A 7,443-nucleotide genomic window follows, 5' to 3' on the forward strand; every position below is an offset into this window, starting at 1 on the left:
GTCAAAAAAACAAACGTCCATAGAAACTGCAAAACACAAAATGTGAAACCGCAAATTTGCATGTATCTCTGCATGGACCCAACAAACCTTCATGCCAAATTTGGTGAAGGTCCATCAAGAGGGGGGCGAAGTAGTGGTAAAAAAATCCAAAACCCCAAATTAAAACCGCAAAATACAAAACTGAAAATTTGTTTGTATCTCTCCACGGACCCAAATAACACCCACACCATATTTGGTGAAAATCTATTTACATGGGGCGAAGTATTGTTAAACAACGCCCATAAAGACCGCCTAATGCAAAACTGAAAATTTGTTTGTATCTCTCCACGGACCCAAATAACACCCACACCATATTTGGTGAAAATCCATTTACATGGGGCGAAGTATTGTTAAAAAACGCCCATAAAGACCGCCTAATGCAAAACTGATTTTTTTATCTCTCCATGGACCCAATGAACCTACATACCAAATTTGGTGAAGATCCATCCACACCCTACGAAGTAGTTACAAGGACACGCAACAGACAGTACTATTAAATTTATATTATAACGTTTCGATGTCATTATCAGGTACAAGTAGTTTACACAGACACAGGAATATATATTTACAGTATGGAACAAAGAGGTCACATGACCGGAGATTGCTTAACAGCTTAGTAAAGGTATCTTGGTACCTCGCGGTGTTGGTTTAAAGCAGGGTTGTTTTCTTCAATTAAAATGGCCTCCATTATTTTGCATTTGCTGATGTTTGGTTCTTTGTTTAAAATCACAGTGTTTTGTATAGATATACAGTAGTTCCTAGTTGCAATGATGGTAAACGTGGGAGGTTTTTTTTATTATGTTCGTTGAATCAGGTTTCCACTTTTTTTCGGTTTCTCCAATGTAGAATTCAAGACAGTTATTGCACGTTAATTTATAAATGACGTTGAAATTGTGGGATTCTTATTTAATTTTCATTTGATGATTATTTTAGTTTAGGGCCAGATATTTGTGGGAATTGTAAATCAACAGGAATTTTGTGTTTAATGACAAGTTTTGAGCTGATGTCAGGGATAAATGGTAAACTGCAGTGTAATGTTGTGTTGTCGTTTGGTGTATTAGTGTCAATTTTGTTTGTGTGTGTTGAGTTTTGAGGTTTCTCTTCTGGTGGTTGTGTGGAAATATTTCGACAATAGCTGATGGAAATTTGTTGGTGTTAAAGACGGAATGCTTTATAAAGTGGATTTTTTGAAGCTGTGTTTATAAGGTTTTTCAGTATATTACGTTTTTGTTTGGATTTATGGGCAGAAATCCATGGGATGTAGAGGGCTATGTGAATGATTTTTCGGTGAATTTTGGTTTTGAACTGTGTGTTGGATTTAATAATATCGAGGTTCAAAAAGGTATCTGTTTGTTATTTTCGTATTCAACTGTGAATTTAATGTTAGGGTGAATGGAGTTTAGGTTTTCAAAAAAGTGTGTATGTGTTCAATAGAATAGAAACCAGCAAAAGTGTCTTGACATATCTGTGCCAGTATAGAGGAGGATAAGGTGTGGATTGTATGGGTTGTGTTTCAATCTCGTTCATAAATATGTTGGCGAGAACAGGTGAAACAGGGTTGTCCATGTTTAAACCATCTGTTTGAAGAGAGTTTTTGTTGTTGTGAATTCAAAGAGGGAAACAAAAAGTGTAATGGGGTCATTGGGGTCAATACGGTAGAGGTTAAGTGCAATGTTGCAATTTTTCTTGACAGAAACGTCGGTGAAATGTTACACAACGTTAAAGCTAGCCATTAAGGTGTCTCGCTGTTTATGCTTTCCTCTGCTGGATCCAGGTTCATTATCTTGACTATCATCACTAGATGGTTGTTGTTTGTTATTAAGCACAAAGCAACACAAAGGGCTATCCGTGCTCTGCCTACCACGGGTATCTAAACCCGGTTTCTAGTGGTGTAAATCCGCAGACATATCGCTGTGCCACTGAGGGACCCACTAGATGAAGACTCCTCTTGTCTCTTTGCCTCTTCATCATCACACATTTTAACACCACTTGACTCACTTTTACCATCTTCTGAGTCATGAGCATCAAGCATATTTATGTAGTAATTAGGGTTAACACTCGCCGCTCTAGCCATGTGGGCATGGTTGGCACGCAGACGTCATTCATTCCGTTTCGACATCTTGTTGGTTACTGAAGGGCTGAGTGGGAAACGCTGAGGGAAACCACGTATGAACATTAGGTGGGATGCCAATAAATACTTTCCAACTTTGTCACGTGTGGCAATTTTGAATGAGAGTGGGAAACATTTGTCGAAGTTGCATATCTACCAGACTTTGCTTGCCTTACCAACTATATCTCTTGTTCTATGTATTAGTTAAATTTAGATAAGTTATACGTTTTCAGTTATGTCTACAGGGATCAAACGTAGCTCAACATGACCAGAGGGCACTGGACATCAAATGACAAGACAAATAATATGTATTTTTTCCTAGGACACAGCCCCCCCCCCCAGTGGCACAGCGGTATGTCTGTGGACTTACAACGCTAGAAACCGGGTTTCGATACCCGTTTTGGGCAGAGCACAGATAACCCATTGTGTAGCTTTGTGCTTAATTCCAAACACACAAACCTAGAGCACAAGCTACACGGTGAGAAAATATGAAGTTTATCCTGGTTTTGAATGTATCTGAATAAATAATACTCATATAGCAGTGGGGATACATTATTTACCAGACTTAACCTCCCTTAAAAACTGTATGTCTTGTTTTCTGTATGTGTTATCTAACAAAATTTAATATATATATATATATATATATATCTGTGTGTATCTGTAATTAATTTGGCGAAATAAATTTTTAATTAGAGAAGTCTACGCTGAACTTGACCTGTCGCAGTGTGAGGGGGTTGGGAACACTGGGCAATATACGTCCCAGCCGCAGCGCAAGGGTTAAAAAAGGAATCTACAGAAGTTATGTAAGGCGTGAGGGCCCAGGCTATTTATTTACCAGGGTTAGACTTAAACGAGTCATGAACGGATAGTACAGGCAGCCTTATTTGTGTGGTTCGAGAATGCCATAAAGTTATAGTACTTGTAAGTCAATTTTCCTTGGATAAAAATAAAGATATCCAGTAAATAATTTATCTTTTTTGTTCAGTTGTTTTTCAAGTGTGATTGCTGGGTTGTTTGGGATGGGTTTAAACTACTTGTACCTGATGATGACACCATCTTGTCGTAACGTTGGGCATTTATAATAAAGATTTCTTCATTACCCATTCAAGTCGTCTCGAAACTTTTATTACCTTATCCCATGTAACAGTTAGGAGCCACAACATTATTACTTAACCTTTGTAACATTTATAAGGAAACCACAACATTACTACATTATCCTATGTAACATCCATAAGGAAGCCACAACATCACTACATTATCCTATGTAACATCCATAAGGAAGCCACAACATCACTACATTATCCTATGTAACATCCATAAGGAAGCCACAACATCACTACATTACCCTATGTAATATCTATAAGGAAGCCACAACATCACTACATTATCCTATGTAACATCTATAAGGAAGCCACAACATCACTACATTATCTTATGTAACATCTATAAGGTAGCCACACCATCACTACATTATCCTATGTAACATCCATAAGGAAGCCACAACATCACTACATTATCCTATGTAACATCCATAAGGAAGCCACAACATCACTACATTATCCTATGTAACATCCATAAGGAAGCCACAACATCACTACATTATCCTATGTAACATCTATAAGGTAGCCACACCATCACTACATTATCCTATGTAACATCCATAAGGAAGCCACAACATCACTACATTATCCTATGTAACATCCATAAGGAAGCCACAACATCACTACATTATCCTATGTAACATCTATAAGGAAGCCACACCATCACTACATTATCCTATGTAACATCCATAAGGAAGCCACAACATCACTACATTATCCTATGTAACATCCATAAGGAAGCCACAACATCACTACATTATCCTATGTAACATCTATAAGGAAGCCACAACATCACCACATTATCCTATGTAACATCCATAAGGAAGCCACAATATCACTACATTATCCTATGTAACATCTATAAGGTAGCCACAACATCACTACATTATCCTATGTAACAGTTATAAGGAAGATCTTTCCCACCTTATCCTATGTAACAGTTATAAAGAAGCCACATCTTTCCCACCTTATCCTACGTAACAGTTATAAGGAAGCCACATCTTTCCCACCTTATCCTACGTAACAGTTGTAAAGAAGCCACATCTTTCCCACCTTATCCTACGTAACAGTTATAAGGAAGCCACATCTTTCCCACCTTATCCTACGTAACAGTTATAAGGAAGCCACATCTTTCCCACCATATCCTACGTAACAGTTATAAAGAAGCCACATCTTTCCCACCGTATCCTATGTAACAGTTGTAAAGAAGCCACATCTTTCCCACCTTATCCTACGTAACAGTTATAAGGAAGCCACATCTTTCCCACCTTATCCAATGTAACAGTTATAAAGAAGCCACATCTTTCCCAACTTATCCTATGTAACAGTTATAAGGAAGCCACATCTTTCCCACCTTATCCTATGTAACAGTTATAAGGAAGCCACATCTTTCCCACCTTATCCTATGTAACAGTTATAAAGAAGCCACATCTTTCCCACCTTATCCTACGTAACAGTTATAAGGAAGCCACATCTTTCCCACCTTATCCTACGTAACAGTTATAAGGAAGCCACATCTTTCCCACCTTATCCTATGTAACAGTTATAAAGAAGCCACATCTTTCCCAACTTATCCTATGTAACAGTCTAGAGCAGCGTTTCCCAAACTATGTTATACGGAACACTAGTGCTCTATCCGTGATTGATAGGTGGTGCGTGAAAAAATCATGATTTTAAATTTTAATAAAATATTTAACACTTTGTGTTCGATCATAACTTATTATGAAATATTTTCCTATGTATTAGAATTAGATAATATCGGTTTTACATTGATGAATAATTATAGAAGATACCATATCTATTCTACATAATATCTTAGTGAAGAGGTTTATACCTAAAATATATTATAAGCATAAAAATGTAAAAATTCATTAATATGTAATTTGATTAGATAAATAATATACAAATCTAGAGGGCGCTGCGCGGCAACACACTCTCTACACCGATATTTCACGTGTCTGGTGTTCCGTGAGCTTTTTTCTCAGCTGAAAAGTGTTCTGTGGCCAAAAAAAGTTTGGCAAACTCTAGAGCCATAAGTTACTTCACTTCTTTTTACCTGTGCCCCCTTCCCCCCAGTGGCACAGCGGCATGTCTGCGGATTTACAACACTAGAAACCTCTGTGCTTAACTTCAAATAAACCTTACTCATGGTATAGATAAAAAGGAACCAGATGTGTTACTTAACTAATTTTCATAATTACGCTAGCTTTCGGCGAGCTTCTTATACTCCATACTCCATGTTGAATGATTTAATAATGAAGACGAAAACTATGATTTACAATTGGAATAAGACTAGTAAAGGACACTGAAAGCAAAACAATATTTCATTAGTTGAGTTTTCTTCCTTAAGAAGATTTCTAGCAATAGAATTAATTTTGAAAAATGTTTAGAAAAAACAAAACGACTCTAGATAAACATAAAAGGTTATATTTTTTATTTCAACGAGCGCTTTGCACTACAAATTTTGAAAGACAAAGAAAAAAAATGGAATTAATTGTTGCACATTAATTGTTGAACAGTTTATACAATTATTATTTATTGTTACAAAAGCCTTTGTCGTTTTTTTTATATTTTATCATAAGCTATCTAATTGTTTTAGATAGTGGCTAATTAGTGACTAATATGAGATTTTTAATTTCTGCCACACTTTACGATTTTGTAAGCAAAAATATTATCGTAAAGCACGATTAAAAGAACCAACATACAAACTGTCAGGTTTTTCATATACTGAGATCTGGATCCTTACCTGAATCTTCTAGCATTACCAACGCTCTAGAACGACCAAAAATTAGTATCGTAAGAGAAAAAGATATTAACAAGTGCTTCTTGGATGATTCTGTAATAAACTGAGTGCCACTTTTTATTGTTATTTTTCCTTGCTCTCGTTTTAGCCTTTTGAAGTATCAGCTCTACTTATCTATCATGTAGGTGTAGAACTCCAGTGAATACTACCAGATATTGTTTTAAATATACCGGTAAATGACACGAGAAAAGAACTTGTTATTCCTGCTATGAATTTAAAAGGATGAACAATATATATATAGTAATTTAAAAACAAACAAACTTTGAGATATAATTTATCGTTCGTTCCTCTAACTCCTTTTTCAGCTTCTAGACAAACTTCACGACACATAAAACAGCCATGTTTGTGTATTATACGACATTCTGTTAACAAGACCAAATTAGAAAGACTCCTTGGTTTGTCACTTTTAAATGATTTTAGTGGATGAAAATCAGTTGCAAAGTTACTGTACTGTACGAATGTTTATGTGTTATATCTACGTGTTCGTAATAAATATACAGCTCTCTTAAAATGATTCTATGTAAAGTATAACTTCCAGAAGACCGTATTTCATTGTATATATATATTAGTTATTTCTTTATTCCTTACAACAGTGAAAATACGTGAAGCTTTAGTGAGAGTCGAACATTCTAGAATTTACCACCGCGCTTCTCTCTTAGTATAAAAACATTTTATCATAATTATTTTTAATGCATGTAGATCCAGAGATTTGGTGAGAGTCGAACATTCTAAAACTTACCACCGCGCTTCCCTCTTAGTTTAAAAACATTTTATCATGATTATTTTTAATGTATGTAGATCCAGAGATTTGGTGAGAGTCGAACATTCTAAAACTTACCACCACGCTTCCTTCTAACTTTCTCTCGTCCCTTTCCTCTAAAGATCGCCTAGGTCCGGAAGTTGAGGACTTGCGAGAAGGAGAAGACAACTCTGTGGCCACTGCAACGCCAGGCCCTCGCGTGGGCCTCGCATTGAAACTGGCACGACACGCTGTCGTCAAATTAGCACGTGAGCTATATTCTAGAGTTTTGTTAACTGAACTGTGGGTATGCGACCTTTGTTCAACATTACTGGTGAGAGCCACAGATCTTCGACGCGATGGAGGAATACTGACCATACTGGACCGCCGCAAGGCAGGCTGGGATGCTCTCCTATTACCCTTACGATGAATCATAGTTCCCTTCCTAGCCAGCATAGACATAATATTGTCAAAGATCTTATCCAAAAGTTTGTTTGAGAATGTTCATAAGACTCCTCTGACGTCAGATGTCAGGCTGCTTGTTCTTCTTCCCGAAAACTTACAGTTTTTGTTTGAAAACAGTTTTATTAATTTCTTTTCAGTATCTTATCCTTCCCCTTCCGTTGGTCTCGATAAAATCCGTTTCATCTAA

At 36.6% G+C, this 7,443-nt stretch overlaps 1 long non-coding RNA gene across 1 annotated transcript in view; it reads right to left on the reverse strand.

Annotated features, from left to right (window-relative positions):
- LOC111088061 overlaps positions 1 to 7,053 on the reverse strand; it is a 53,302-nt gene extending 46,249 nt beyond the window's left edge. Inside the window, exon 1 of the long non-coding RNA XR_002612679.1 lies at positions 6,891 to 7,053. This is a non-coding gene — a long non-coding RNA (uncharacterized LOC111088061). The remainder of the gene's footprint in view (positions 1 to 6,890) is intronic.
- Between the last annotated feature and the right edge of the window lie 390 nt (positions 7,054 to 7,443).

Source organism: Limulus polyphemus, unplaced genomic scaffold, assembly GCF_000517525.1.
Source record: "Limulus polyphemus unplaced genomic scaffold, Limulus_polyphemus-2.1.2 Scaffold3065, whole genome shotgun sequence".
Taxonomy (NCBI): domain Eukaryota; kingdom Metazoa; phylum Arthropoda; class Merostomata; order Xiphosura; family Limulidae; genus Limulus; species Limulus polyphemus.